Raw genomic sequence first — 13,501 nt, 5'->3', positions numbered from 1 at the left:
CTTAGGTCCTAGACAAAATGTCTAGTATTTTAGAAAATACTATTAGGAGCAACTAGGTGATTCAGTGGATTGAGAGCCAAGCCTAGAAATAGGAAGCTGTAGGTTCAAATCTAGTCTCAGACATTTCTTAGTTGTGTAACCCTGGGCAAGTCCCTTAAAGCCCTTACTGCCCTTCTGCCTTGGAACCATTGCATAGTATTGGTTCTAAGATGGAAGGTAAGAGTTTTAAAGAACATATACATAGTAGTTAAAATTCACATGAATAAAATTTTAAAATAAAGAAATCATTCAAATCTTTATTATTTAAGTTGGTCTTTCCTACATTTATATGTGCCATTCCTTCTCTATCTCTCCTTCAACAGCTGCTTTTCTCATTCTAAAACAATAGCATCATATCCCTATCACAAATACTGTCAGTCTCTCTACCACACATATTCCCCTGAAAAACAACAACCAGGATAGATGATGGACTGTTATACACACAACGTTTCCTTTAGTGGACTCTTCTTTTCTGTTGGACTTGATTTCTTTTCATCTCTGGTGACTGCTTATAATGTGTGGCTGAGATCTAATTAATACCTGTACAGTGTGATTCCCCATCTCTTAAATGGAGATAAACTTTTTCTGCCTCTCTCTGCAAAAGAGTAATACTGTAAAATGATCATGTCTGTCCATGTTTTTTAAAGGCCTTACAACAAAATGTTGGAGAAATGAAATAAAATTATTGCCTTATAACACTTTGGAAAATGGAGGCACAGGTAAATGGCAATTGAAAGGATGAGAGATATTTCTTTGGCTGCACTAAGACATATAAATCTAAACATTCAGGGATGGGCTCCCTTAATGGATCAACTGAGAAAACAGGCCTCCAGCATTCCAAAGGAGATAAATAAGCTTGTTGTTATTGTTGCTATGACAACATTTGTGTTCTTTCGCGACAGTCTGAAAACCGTGTTCTTTCTGGTCTATTTAATTACTGAATAGGAGGAGATAGAAATACCCAATTTTTTAGAATCTAGTATCACTGAGTCCCTGAATTGATGGATTCAGGGTGTAATGAATAGCAGCAGGGAGAGAAGCTACAGTGTAGGTGGTCACCCCAGACCCAGAGGAGGATACTTGTAGCTGACCTTATCGAATAACAGAGCAACAGTGATTCTACGTCTGTGTCCCATGATCTGTCTGAGGTATGGTAAGAGTCTATGGGTTACTTTTGTCAAAAATATACTCAAACTCTCTCTTCTATACCTTTATTCCTGGATTGGTGTCTACCTCTTATTTGTCTTAGTTTTTTGTTTGTTTTTTGTTTTTATAATTCCTTGCCTTTTTCTGTCTTTGAATCAATAGTAGGTACTGATTCCAAATGGAGCTGGGCTAGGCAATTGGGGTTATGTGACTTGTCCAGGGTCACACAGCTAGAAAATATCTGGGACCAGATTTCAACCCAAGTCCTCCCAATTTCTGACTTGGTGCTGCTTCTCTATTCCTACCATCTAGTTCTGATACAGGGTGGTAGAGTCAGGCAGTATGTGAGGAAGAGTAAAGATGAAGAAAGAACACTTTTTAAAAATTCTTCTTTATCAGATCCATGAGATTCAATTAACTTCTCAAAACAGATGATTCTCAGATTTATCCAGTCTTAACATCTCTCCCAACCTCCATCTCACATCTCTAACTGCCTATTTGACTCCTCCTATGTGATATCCTGTGGACTTCTTACACTTGACATATCCAAAACTGAATTGATTTTCTTTTCCCAAAAGATCTTTACTCTTCCAAATACCCCTGTTACTGTTGAAGGTGCCACCATCTTCCCATGTCACCCAGGCTAGAATCCTAGTTGTCTCTTTGACTCCTCACTGTTTCTTACTCTCCATATCCGATCTGTTTCCAAGGCATATGATAAAAGGTGCTTAATAAATGCTTGTTGGTTAAATTTCTATAAAATATCCTGTGTCTAGGCTGTATAGTCTATGTAAAAGTAGCTTAAATGTGTGTAAATGTGTTTGTGTCTTTCATATGCTATATACTTGGATGTGGTCCTTGAGAAAATCTAAATGAGAATAAATATATTTAGAAAGATCTTGGCTCTTTCAATCTCCTTATCAGGGACAGTTTCAGGGGTCCCACAGGGAGCTAGCATTCTTCCATGCAGGAAGATCTGGGCATATAGTATAATAGTAGAATCCAAAAATTTCCTAAATTCTCTTCAGAGAAAATTATACTTGCATACAAAGCTACTGGGATTCAAAGCCTAGTTTTTGTAGAAGAGAGGCAGTAGAATATAGCATGTACAAAGGAGGTCCTCAGTACCAGGAAGATGTGTGTTCAAATCCTAATGCTAATGAATCCTGGATATGTGACCTTGGGCAAGTCACTTAACCTCTTAGTACTCTAGGAATCTCTATAGACTTTAAGTTGCAGAGAAGCTGCTGACCTGCCCTGGTTTAAAAAAAAAAAGTTTTCTTATATAAGTGTTCTTTATAACATTAAAAACATAATTCTATAGCCCTACTTCTAGAAAAGAATCTTTAAAATCTACTCTCTTCTAATACACTCCAAAAAGAAGTTAATAAACTACTAAAATTAATTATCATAATTGGTGGCTCCAGCAGCAGTATTATATGGATTTAAAGGGAGTGGGAATTTATTAATGATTACTTTTTTGTTTGAGGTAGTCAGCCTCCTTGTCTTGTAAAGGGACTAGAAGTTCAAGAGACCAACATGGGTGGGTTGCTAATCTGTTTGGCATGGAAGTGTTTTACTTCCTCGGTTCTCCTACATGAGTTTATTTGTCCCTCTTGTTCTCAGGATCTTAGCATGCTAAAGCTAAATTTAGTAGGTCAGACAACCAATCAGTTTAGACCACTGCCACTCAGAACTCCTCAACTCAAGAGCCACTAGTTTCAGCTTCCTCAGTAGCAGAGATGGTAGACATGCACCACTACTTTAAGCATTACGCATTGACCAATAAAAGAAGCTGTTGAATAGCAAGGTGGCACAATGGGTAAGCCAGAAAGACCTGAGTTCAAATTTGACCTTTCACATGTCTCTTAACTCTGTTGCCTCAGTTTCTTTATCTGTAAAATGAGTTGGAAAAGAAAATGGCAAGCCACTCCAGTATCTCTGACAAGAAAACCCCAAAAGGGAGTCACAAAGAGTCAGGCATGACAGCAACTACTAAATAACAACAAAGAAAAGTTGGGATATTCCTTTTAGGTTAACAGCAGGAAAGGACAATTACATCTTCCCATAGCATACCCTGGGGTCTACTGTTGTTTGTAGAATATTGAATTGGATGGACCATGTGATTGTTTCAGTAGAAAACTTCCTATATTCTGTCAAGTTCAATATTATATCACAGACGGGTGGCCATTGTCTTGGCCAAAGACAAACATGTCAGCCTCATAGCTTATTTGCCATTGATGTTACTTTAGCTTGCTGCCTTCTGATTATTTCTATTCAACTTCTCATACATTTCCAGCTTCCTTCCACTTCTTGGCTAACATCACTTCATAAATAAGATTACAAAATCCTTAAAACTTCCTAGAAATGCAGTATACATTTTAGCAGTAACAGCCAAGATAAGATAAAGCAGTTAATCAGGGTATCTATACTCAGAGTTTTGGCAAATTTGCATGATCTAGTGTACCAAGCTGTTTCATAGATACAAAGGCAGGAGTTGTTTTAGAATTAGGACTAGACCTAGAGTCAGAATACTGAGCGGCAAAATCTAGCTCTTTCACTTGTTCCTGATCATCCAATTGTGGACTTACCTACTCTGATCCTCGGTTTATCCATCAATAAAATGGAGATAATAATAATTGTACTACCTACCTATCAGGGTTATTTTGAGGAAGGTACTTTGTAACCTGTGAAGTATTACAGAAAATGTCTTATTATTGGTAATAATGAAACTGTTAAAATGCTTAACAAATTACAAGTGTCATATCAATTGAGTGACTATTGTTATCATTATTACAACTACAAAATTATGAGCTGGTATGTAAGCTTGCTGAGCAAATTCCTTTAACTTAGCAGTATCAAGGCAAAATGCCTAGAGTGCTAAATATGGAGTGAGAAAACCCTGTGTTTGAAGTTGAGCCTTTGACACATAACGATGTGTCTACAGGCAAGTCATTTGACATTTCTGAGTGTCCGTTTTGTCATCCATAATACTTACAACATCTGTCTCACAAAATTACTGTGAGGCCTCTAACAAGATAAAGGATATTGAGTGTTTGGTAAACACTGAGGTGCTCTATAAATGTGAAATATCATCATCATCATTTTCGTTATTACTCTGGCAATAATTCAGTTCTAGAACTCCCCATACCTGCAGATAGCAACAGAGCCCAAGGACATTTGGTAATTTTGTCAAATTGGACAGGTGGCAAAGCAAGACCAACCACTTGAGCAGTTCAAGTGAAATTACTGCATGGTAGGTCTGGTAAACCTCATACATCATTCAGAAGAACAACAGGCTGCCACACTGCAGTCCTCTGGCTAGCCCATGATATAGCGTTTGTTACTTCCAAGGAATTTTCAGGTCATTAGGACGTTGGCAAGTTTTCACCATCTGAGTTTAATTTTCCATTTTAGAGATTTTTCTGATAATTGGCAGCCTGAGGGATGGAGGGATGGATGGAGGGAGAGAGGGTGAGAGGAGTGGAGAGAGAGAGGAGGACAACAGAGAAACAGAAGGACTGGCAGAGACAAAAAGACAGGCACAGAGAGAAATCTAGATTATCAGGGATCTTATTTCAGCTTTTATGTTCTCAGTTCTTGTTCCTTCAGTGGAACAAGCCATTTCTTTTTGAATATGGTCATATAAGCCAACTAACTGTTGGCAGAAAACCAATGTACCAAGGGAGGACATGATATGTTTGCTCTGAAATGTTGTTTTTATTTTAAAATATTAAAAATAAAAAAATTTGAATACCTTCTACTTACTCTCCCTGCCATATTCTTTTCTATCTTTTAAAGTCCAGTTCAAAGATTTGAGAGTGAAGACATGCATAGTACTTTGGAAGTATATCAGATAGAAGAAGGAAAAGGCTTTTTCTGCATAACTCCAGACAATAAAATTAGAATCAATGAGTACATGTTGCTAAGAGGCAAAATTAACCTGGAGATAACAAAATATTTGCTAGAAAATAGGAAAAAATGTGGATTGGACAGCTATGTTTTAGAGGGGATTCTTGTTCAGGTATGTATTTGACAAAATGAATTCTGAGATCCCTTCTAACTCTGAGCTTCTGTGATCCTGACTTATCCCTGATTCCCCAAGTTGGTAAGATTTGTACTTATCCTCTACTAATATTTTTATGAGAAGAGAATTTTGTTTCCTTTGAAGAGATATGATTTTATGGTGCATACAAAGTTATAAGAAATATAATTTCATGGCTATTTGGTCATCATAGCCATGCTTATGATGAACATAAGCAAAAAAAGACTGCCATGAAGATAATTGCAGCTTATCTGACAGTGAATAAGAAGGTAGAAGAATTCTATTAAGAACTCAGTAAGATACTCCAAATTACTTCAAAATATACTTACTTCTCAGTGAGTTCAATGCAGATGAAAGAATGGGAGAGAGAGTGAGAAATGCTTTGGAAATAAGGTTCAGGGACAAGAAACAAGAGACTAGAGGTTCATAGTCTAAATGAATCTTCATGTGTGTATATCATTAATGCATCCATATTTTATTCAAGAAAAGAACTAGAAAGAATTTGAGGGAATGACTAGTAGCCATACCTAAATCCAGCCCCCGTATAAGCTCAAGATAAAGATGTGAACTAATTAAAGGAAAGTGATCACCGGGAAAACCTTACAGAAAAACTAACAAAAAGATTGAAGAAATGAGGAAATAAAAGCAAAGTGGTCTTAATACAATGTATAAGTATTATGGATCAAGAAGAAAGAAGGATGGACTCTCCAGAAGAAAAGAATAATGCTTCAGTTTAAAGGACTAATAACAAGAAGACCAAATTCAAAATTAAACAACAAATAACATAGCCACCCAGGAGGAAAATCTTCACAGAGCTGAATAGCCTGAAGAAACTCAAGTAGATGAAAAGCTTAATAAAATAATTAAATTAAAATATAAGTACTATTATGTTCTTTCAATACAAATAAATTTACTATTATTTAGTGCTTATTTTTAAAATAAAACTTAATAGAATTCAATGATAAAAATAAAGTTAATAATAACTTTGAATATTAAATATCTAAACTCATAAAATAGACTAGAAAATAGAACTCAACAATCTATTCATACATGAAATATGAGCACTGTGTTATGTTAAAATATAAAGACATATGCAGTGCTCCATCTAAATCCAAAATAACAGGAGTTATGATCATGATTTCAAATAAGATAAAGTGACAACAAAAACTAGATACAGTAAGTGCCCCCATAACCATGAAGGAATCACGACAAGACCCATTGTGGACGGGCTGAAATCATGGATATAAGTGAACACCTGCTAACTCCATACATATGATTTTTCTTTTATGTATAATAAAGTTTAATTGATAAATTAAGCACATAGTAAGATACCAACATTAAATATGGCAATAATAAAATACATTGCACATTATTATACAATATTTTACAGTAGTCCCCTCTTATCTGCAGGAGATGCATTCCAAGACCCACAGTGGCTGCCTGAAATCATGGATAAATCTCACTTTAATTTTAACACCTATGTTAACATTTCTTATAGTACTATGTTCTCTCTCTCTCTCTCTCTGTTCCTGCCCCTGGACTCAGCACTCCAAAATCTCCCTCATGCCATGATGCATGGAGAAACCACTATCCTGAGCAAACAGCTGCCATGGGCATACTTCCAACTTGAGCCTGGACCTCCAGCGTGGACCCTGGCCTCCACATGTCTTTGAACCATGTACCAGCCCCCTCCCTCATCTAATTGCAACTCCCTGACTCTCTCATTTCCAAGAATGACCACAAGCAACTGAAAAACCAAGTATAAAGAAACACTACTGTACTGTCAATATAGATACCAGTGAACCTGTATTATGCTTGAAGGTACCATGGATGAGAATATGAATATTAAAGATATGAACACCAAATGGTATAGCATCTAAATACTTGAAGAAAAAATTTGATTAATTGAAATTAGAATTTAAAGCTCTCAAAGAAGAATTCAGAGATAAACAAGAGAAAGTTCATCTCTCTGAAATAGATTCTAAAAAAAAAATCCAGGAAAATTGATGGAACAAATTTTTTAAAAATGAAAGAAAAAGAATATGCTAATAATAGAAGGAAATAAAATTTAAGGAGCATGGACATGGACAGGAAAATACTCCATGTTTAAGTTTCAAGAAATGTTATAATTGAGTTAGAAATTCAATAACTAAAAACAAATATGCCAGGCAGTCAAGAGAAAATCCTTCATATTCTTTTATTAAAGTAACAATTCAAATTACCTATGACTATACCTAATTTATTAATAATGAAAAGGAAAAAAAAACTAGAATATGACATTCTAAAAACAAAGCAACTCTTCTTTTTTTAAAAAAAGTTAAAATAGTTAATCATAATCATCAAAAGATAAAATGAGGAGGAAGATTGTGCTGGTGGAACCTCAATATGAAATGCATTTATTAATTTAGCAATTTAGCATTTCCTAGACAACTGTTTCTGGTATAGGACATCTTACATGGGATAAACGGAATAGACAAGTCATAGGGACAAACTAAAAAGGTCATGTAATCTTTGTCCATGTGCTTCCTGAATGGTAGATAAGATCATTCTTTTTGACATGTGACTACGCAGTCCCCCTTGACCACTATAATTGAGTCCCCTCTATGCTTCCCTCATTTTATTTTTTGATTAAATCTTGCTCTTGAACCTTCTAAGTTGGGAGAATCATGTTGAACCTTGGTTGTAATATCAAGCAGACCTTACTGCTGATTTGACATGCCTGAAATTTTTCTGTCAACCTAGTTACAAAATGTTGCAGATTCTTGCACTAGTCTTCTAAAATATGGAACTCTAGAATCTCTGTTCCATAATGCAGCCTTTTCATCCCCTTATAGTTAATTAATATGTTTTTGCCCAGGACTAGTCACACAAGAGAGGACAGAGCAAATTACATCTATCTTATGATCAGAACTGATTGATATCTCCTATTTATTAGCACTGCTATCTGATTTCCTGTTATCTCTGAGCCCTGTACCACCATCTTATGGTAATAGAATTACCTTTGTAGACATATCTACTATTTCTAGAATTGCCTTCCTGGCCCCTTTTATCTAGTAACTTGCCCCATGTTTCTGATTCCTCTTGGATGGAACTATCTTGTTGGCATGTGATTCTTTCTGACAATATTATTTTAGGATTCTTTTACCATTTGGGAGTCTGGTGGACCTATGATGCTACATGATTGAGTGTGTTTAGATAAGTTAAATAAGTTTATTGTTGTTTATTTGAATGGACTTAGTTTCCTGTCCAATGTCATGTTACATATGTAACAGTTTTAAAAATATTTGATATAAGAAAAATCTAAACCTTGAAAATAAAAAGATGGGAACTGCCTTATAGATGGATTCATTAATTCCCAAAATTTTTGACAGTAATATTGAATGCATAGAAAATGTAAGGTGTCAGGAGTCATAGCTCGTGGAAGATATAAAAGAAGATAAATTAAATCACCTGGCTAGCCATAAGGCAATGAGTTTTTGAGTCACTCTTACCATTGAAGACAATATTTCAACCAACATTTTCATTCATTTCTCAAGGAGTTAAATATTTGTCTCACAATTTTCCTCTTTATTTGGACTCTTTCATTAATATTTAAGGGCTCTAATATGCATGTTGATGTTTCCTAAATCAATATGGCCTCCAAGTTTGGCAACCTACTCAATTTCCTATGGTCTGCACAAACAAATATGTCCATACAAAGATCTCACCAATGCCCATAATGTCAATGCTGTGTGTACAAGTGCATTTGTCCTTGACTAATCCCCGACCCAGGATGTAATCACCAAAAGAAGGGGAAGATAATGAGGTGTTGAACTAAGTGAAAAGATATGCACAAACCCTTCATCTTTCTATAATTTGAAAAAGTTCCTTGACTGAATTGGAAAAGGCCTGACTATTTGCTGAACCAAATATTTGGTTCGACCCTGGGTAGTCCTAAAAAATAGTTGAGCAGTTCAGCATTTATCATTTGGAGGAAATCTGGAGCATATTTGAGAGACATTGAATTTGGCAGCATAGATATATAGTCACTGAGAACAATAAAGCAGAGAGGGCTGGCATTCCAGTAAGTATATAGCTTCAAGGAGCAAGATCTCTGGAAGGAGAAAAGTGATTTGGCTAGGGATTCAAGAGAAAATGGGTTCTTAAAGTAAAATTAACAAGACTTGGTAAAGGATTAGAAGGTTAAAAGAAATAAATGACTGACTTTGGTGGCTCTATTCTTGGGTGAGTTGAGCTGTGGAAAGGACCAACTCCAAGGAGTCCAGTTGAGCAACCTCCCTGCCACCCTGTGCCCAGGGTGGGGGAAAAGCAAGAAAGATGCCACAGAAAAGAAAGGATATCAGATGCTACAATATTTTATTCACTAATTACCTTGATCACAAGGAAGATGATTCCTACTAGTTTGTTTCATCACTCTGAATTTGTATCTTCTCTTTCCATAGATGCTATTTGTATTTATGGTATAGTATACCCCTAGTTTAAGAGGCAGACATTTTTAGCTCTTATTTTTCACTGTACTGCCATAGAAAATACCTCTGCATTAAGCTAATTTTGTCTATTGATTGACTTCTTAAAGATAAACTCACTGAGGAAGGCTTGTGAGCTATATTATTAGAAATGTAGACCAACAGGGTAACTTAGAACCTGAAGTAATAGGTATTTTCTTGAGGAAATTTTCTTCCTGAGAGTTCTTGAATGCTGAGTTGGGGAATTAACCCATATTGGATGATTCCTAAGTGAGGGGGGAAAGGCAAATGATAGAACTAAGTCAGAATTGGGGTTTGGCAAATCATGAGTGACTGACAGGAGATGAGCGCAATAAATTTGTGAGTAAAAGAGAGTTGTTGAACTAGTTAACTATAGGGGTGCAATTGGGAAGAGAGAAAAATAAAGTCAGAGCGGAGCAGGGAGTAATAATGTGGAAGAATACTGACAGGGGTTGGAGGTTATGATGGAGAGGAAAAATAAATTTAAAAGAAGTGAAGGGGGGAGAGGGAGAGAAAGAGACAGAGAGAGACAGAGACAGAGACAGAGATGATTCCAGAATTCCAGATCATGATACACACACACACACACACACACACACACACACACACCACTTATATGCTATTGAGTGAAGTTAGAAAAAGCCATACATAACCAAACAAACTGGATCTATCACAAATGATTGCTATCTAATTTCAACTGGACTTTCACTGGAATTGATACTTTTATTCTTCTTAAATACCTCTATTGCACTTCCCAAAATGGCTACTCTCAATCTTTTTCTCTCTTTAAACTTCTCACACTACCCACTTGCCCCAACTTTTTCCCATAAGAGCTAGCCTCATACTTGACCAAGAAAATAGAGATCATTTGCTATGAGCAACAACTTCTTCCCTGTACTATATCTCAGATGACATCATCATCTCCTATTTTCTCCTCTTTTTCTCCAGTCTCTAGTGAAAATTTAGCTCTTTCCCTCCCTAGGTTTTGTACCCTTGATCCCCTCCCAACTGGTATTCTCCAGCAACTTGTCCCTATAGAATCTTCTCTCCATCCCTTTTTATAGTTTCTCCCTACCTACTAAACTGCTTCCTTGTTACCTACAAATTATCCTCACCCTTAAAATTTTTTAACTTGATCCTACCATCTTATGAAACTAATCTGTCTCTTTTTCCTTTCCAAAACAGTCTCTTCAAAAAACATTGTCTATATTCCTTCACTCTACTTTCTCACCGCACTTCTCAGCCTCTTGAATATGGCTTCCAACTTCATCACTAAATGGAAATTGTTGTCTCCAAAGTTAATAATGATCTTGTAACCGCCAAATCCAAAGGTTTTTGTGGGTGTGAGGGGAGAAGGAGGTAACCTGTGAGTTCATTAATGTGGAAAATTCTCAGGGAGAAAACTCTCCCTACTACTGCCGATGGCCCCTAGTCTACAGCTTTACAGTATTAGTAATCACTGGGGGGGGGGGGGGGGGGGGGGGCACTTCAATGATTTTAAGTGATCCTGACTCTAAAGCTAGCAGCTTCCTAGACACTACATAAAACTCACATCCACTGGTATTTTCTCAATCTTCATCCTTTTGGACCTCTCTGCAGTACTGATTCTATTAACCATCTCTTCTTCCTGAATAATCTTCTGTGTATTTCCATGACACTGCTCCTTCAATCCTCAGTGTCATTTGCTGCACCATCATCCATGATCCCCTTCCCACAATTAATTTGTAGTATATATATATATATATATATATATATATATATATACACACACATACTTCAGGACTCTTGTCTTGGGTTTTCATTTCTTTTCTCTCTAAACTCACTATCTTGGTGAGCATTATCACTCCACCCATCATCTAGATGGATGGAAATACAACCTTAGTCTTTTATGGTCTTCTATGTCTATCTGTGGCAGGGTTTCCTGGCTTTGATTTTGTTTTCCTTGGGCTTTTTTCTGCATTCTCACACACATAGGACACTATTTGCTTCCTGGCTCAGCTGTGTTCAATTCTCAGTTAGTCAATTCCTGCCAAAGCTCTAATGAAAACAGAAGGTGCCCTCAGCTGTTGTCTGCAAGAAGCTTCTACAAAGAAATCCCCTTTCAGCTACTTTCAATTTCTGCATTTTTCTTCTTACTTCTGATCAGTCTTTAAACACACTGCCCATGTCCTGCCTACTTGAGGTCTTAATGTCTACTCAACTATTCTGAAGACAGAGAGAATTTTGAAAGGTAAAGATGGGTGGAGAAGACATTTCACACAGTGACAATGCTATAAACAAAAGCTCAACAGCAGAAAATGTAAAGGGTAGTTGAGGAATGGAAATTAATCAGTTGAATTGGAATGCTTTCTCTCTCTCTCTATATATATATATATAGAGAGAGAGAGAGAGAAATATATATATATGTATATATGTGTGGGTGTGTGGGTGTGTGTAAAGGAAAAATAAATAACTGGAAAAAATCAGTTGCTGCCAGAAGACTTAGAATGCTAAAATGTATACTTTACTGTGTATATAAATGGGGAACATTTACAAGGTTTTTTGCAGGGACATCACAGAGCAATGTTTTACTTAGGAAGTTGTATGTGCTAGAACAAGGTACATAGCAAAGATCAGAGAGACTATTTCCAAGAGACAAGAGAGAGAAATTTTGAAGCCATTAAAATTGAGAGGGCATTGAACAAGGCTAACATTGGGAATGCAAGAGAAAGAACAAATAAATACAAGAGGCATATTAAATGACTATACTTCTATGATATAATGGAAATGGAGGGAAAGTCAGATAAGGACAATTACAACTAAAATTCAAAGAGTGGGAATCAGATATTAGAATAGCTGAAAAAGAATGGAGCTCTTCAGCTTGGAATTTTAAAGGATGAAATGGGCCATCATTAAAGTATGCTACTACTTTGTGTCATTGTTTCTTTTTTTCTTCTTCTTTATACCCTTACCTTCAGTCTAAGTAGCAATTCCAAAACAGAAGAACAGCAAGTTCGAGGATAATTGGGGTTAAGTGGCTTGCTCAGAATCATATAACTAGGAAGTGCCCAAAGCCAAATTTGAACCCAGGTCATCCCAACTCCATACTTGGCACTCTACCCACTATCCTATTTAGCTGTACCTTGTATCATTTTTTCTTTCTTTCTTTTTTAAACCCTTACCTTTCATCTTAGAATCAATACTTTGTATTGGTTCCAAGGCAGAAGAGCAGTAAGGGCTAGGCAATGGAGGTTAAGTGACTTGCACAGGGTCACACAGTTAGGAAGTGCCTGAGGCCATATTTGAACCTGGGACTTCCCTTGTGTGGGCCTGGCTCTCAAGCCACTGAGCCACCTATTTGCCCTCCTTTATCATTATTTTTTAAGGTATGCTATATCCCAACATTTTTCTTTTTAACCCCAGTGTCTAGCACAGTCTGAGTATTCAATAAATATTTTTTGGTGATGATGAATTTAACTTTTTTAAAGAGAACTATTCAGGCACATTTTATGTTCAGAATTAAAGTGCAAAAGCAAAAAAAAAATTAAAATACTTATTAAAATATATTTGCCAAATGGTTTATATTTATTGTATATTTAAATAATTTCTGTTGTTCAATGTCAATTTGTGAAAGTCAACCAGTTACTCTGTTTCTTATTTAAAAAAAATATGAGAGTGGCAAATTCCTAAAAAGCTTTATGTAAACCAAAATTTTACATTTGAAATCCTGTCATAAATTCATCACAAGGTAGTTCACTTTCCTATAAAGAATATTCCAGTCCATATATAGAAACCCAGCAATTGC

The 13,501-nt window shown here is 36.1% G+C and overlaps 1 protein-coding gene across 11 annotated transcripts in view; it reads left to right on the top strand.

Annotated features, from left to right (window-relative positions):
* Nucleotides 1-923: 923 nt before the first annotated feature.
* The window catches only part of LMNTD1 (lamin tail domain containing 1), a 147,947-nt gene continuing 135,369 nt past the window's right edge, over nt 924-13,501 (top strand). For 6 of the 11 annotated variants that reach the window (XM_056799419.1, XM_056799415.1, XM_056799414.1 and 3 more), the window contains exon 1: nt 924-1,187. The gene's annotated coding sequence lies outside the window, so the exon portion shown is untranslated. The remainder of the gene's footprint in view (nt 1,188-13,501) is intronic. The other 5 variants (XR_008912214.1, XR_008912212.1, XR_008912213.1 and 2 more) reach the window with 1 other exon arrangement.

The sequence above is a fragment of the Monodelphis domestica genome, chromosome 5 (genome assembly GCF_027887165.1).
Source record: "Monodelphis domestica isolate mMonDom1 chromosome 5, mMonDom1.pri, whole genome shotgun sequence".
NCBI classification, from domain to species: Eukaryota; Metazoa; Chordata; class Mammalia; order Didelphimorphia; family Didelphidae; genus Monodelphis; species Monodelphis domestica.
The sequence above is the reverse complement of the archived record's forward strand: the minus strand, read 5'-3'. Positions and strand labels throughout refer to the sequence as shown.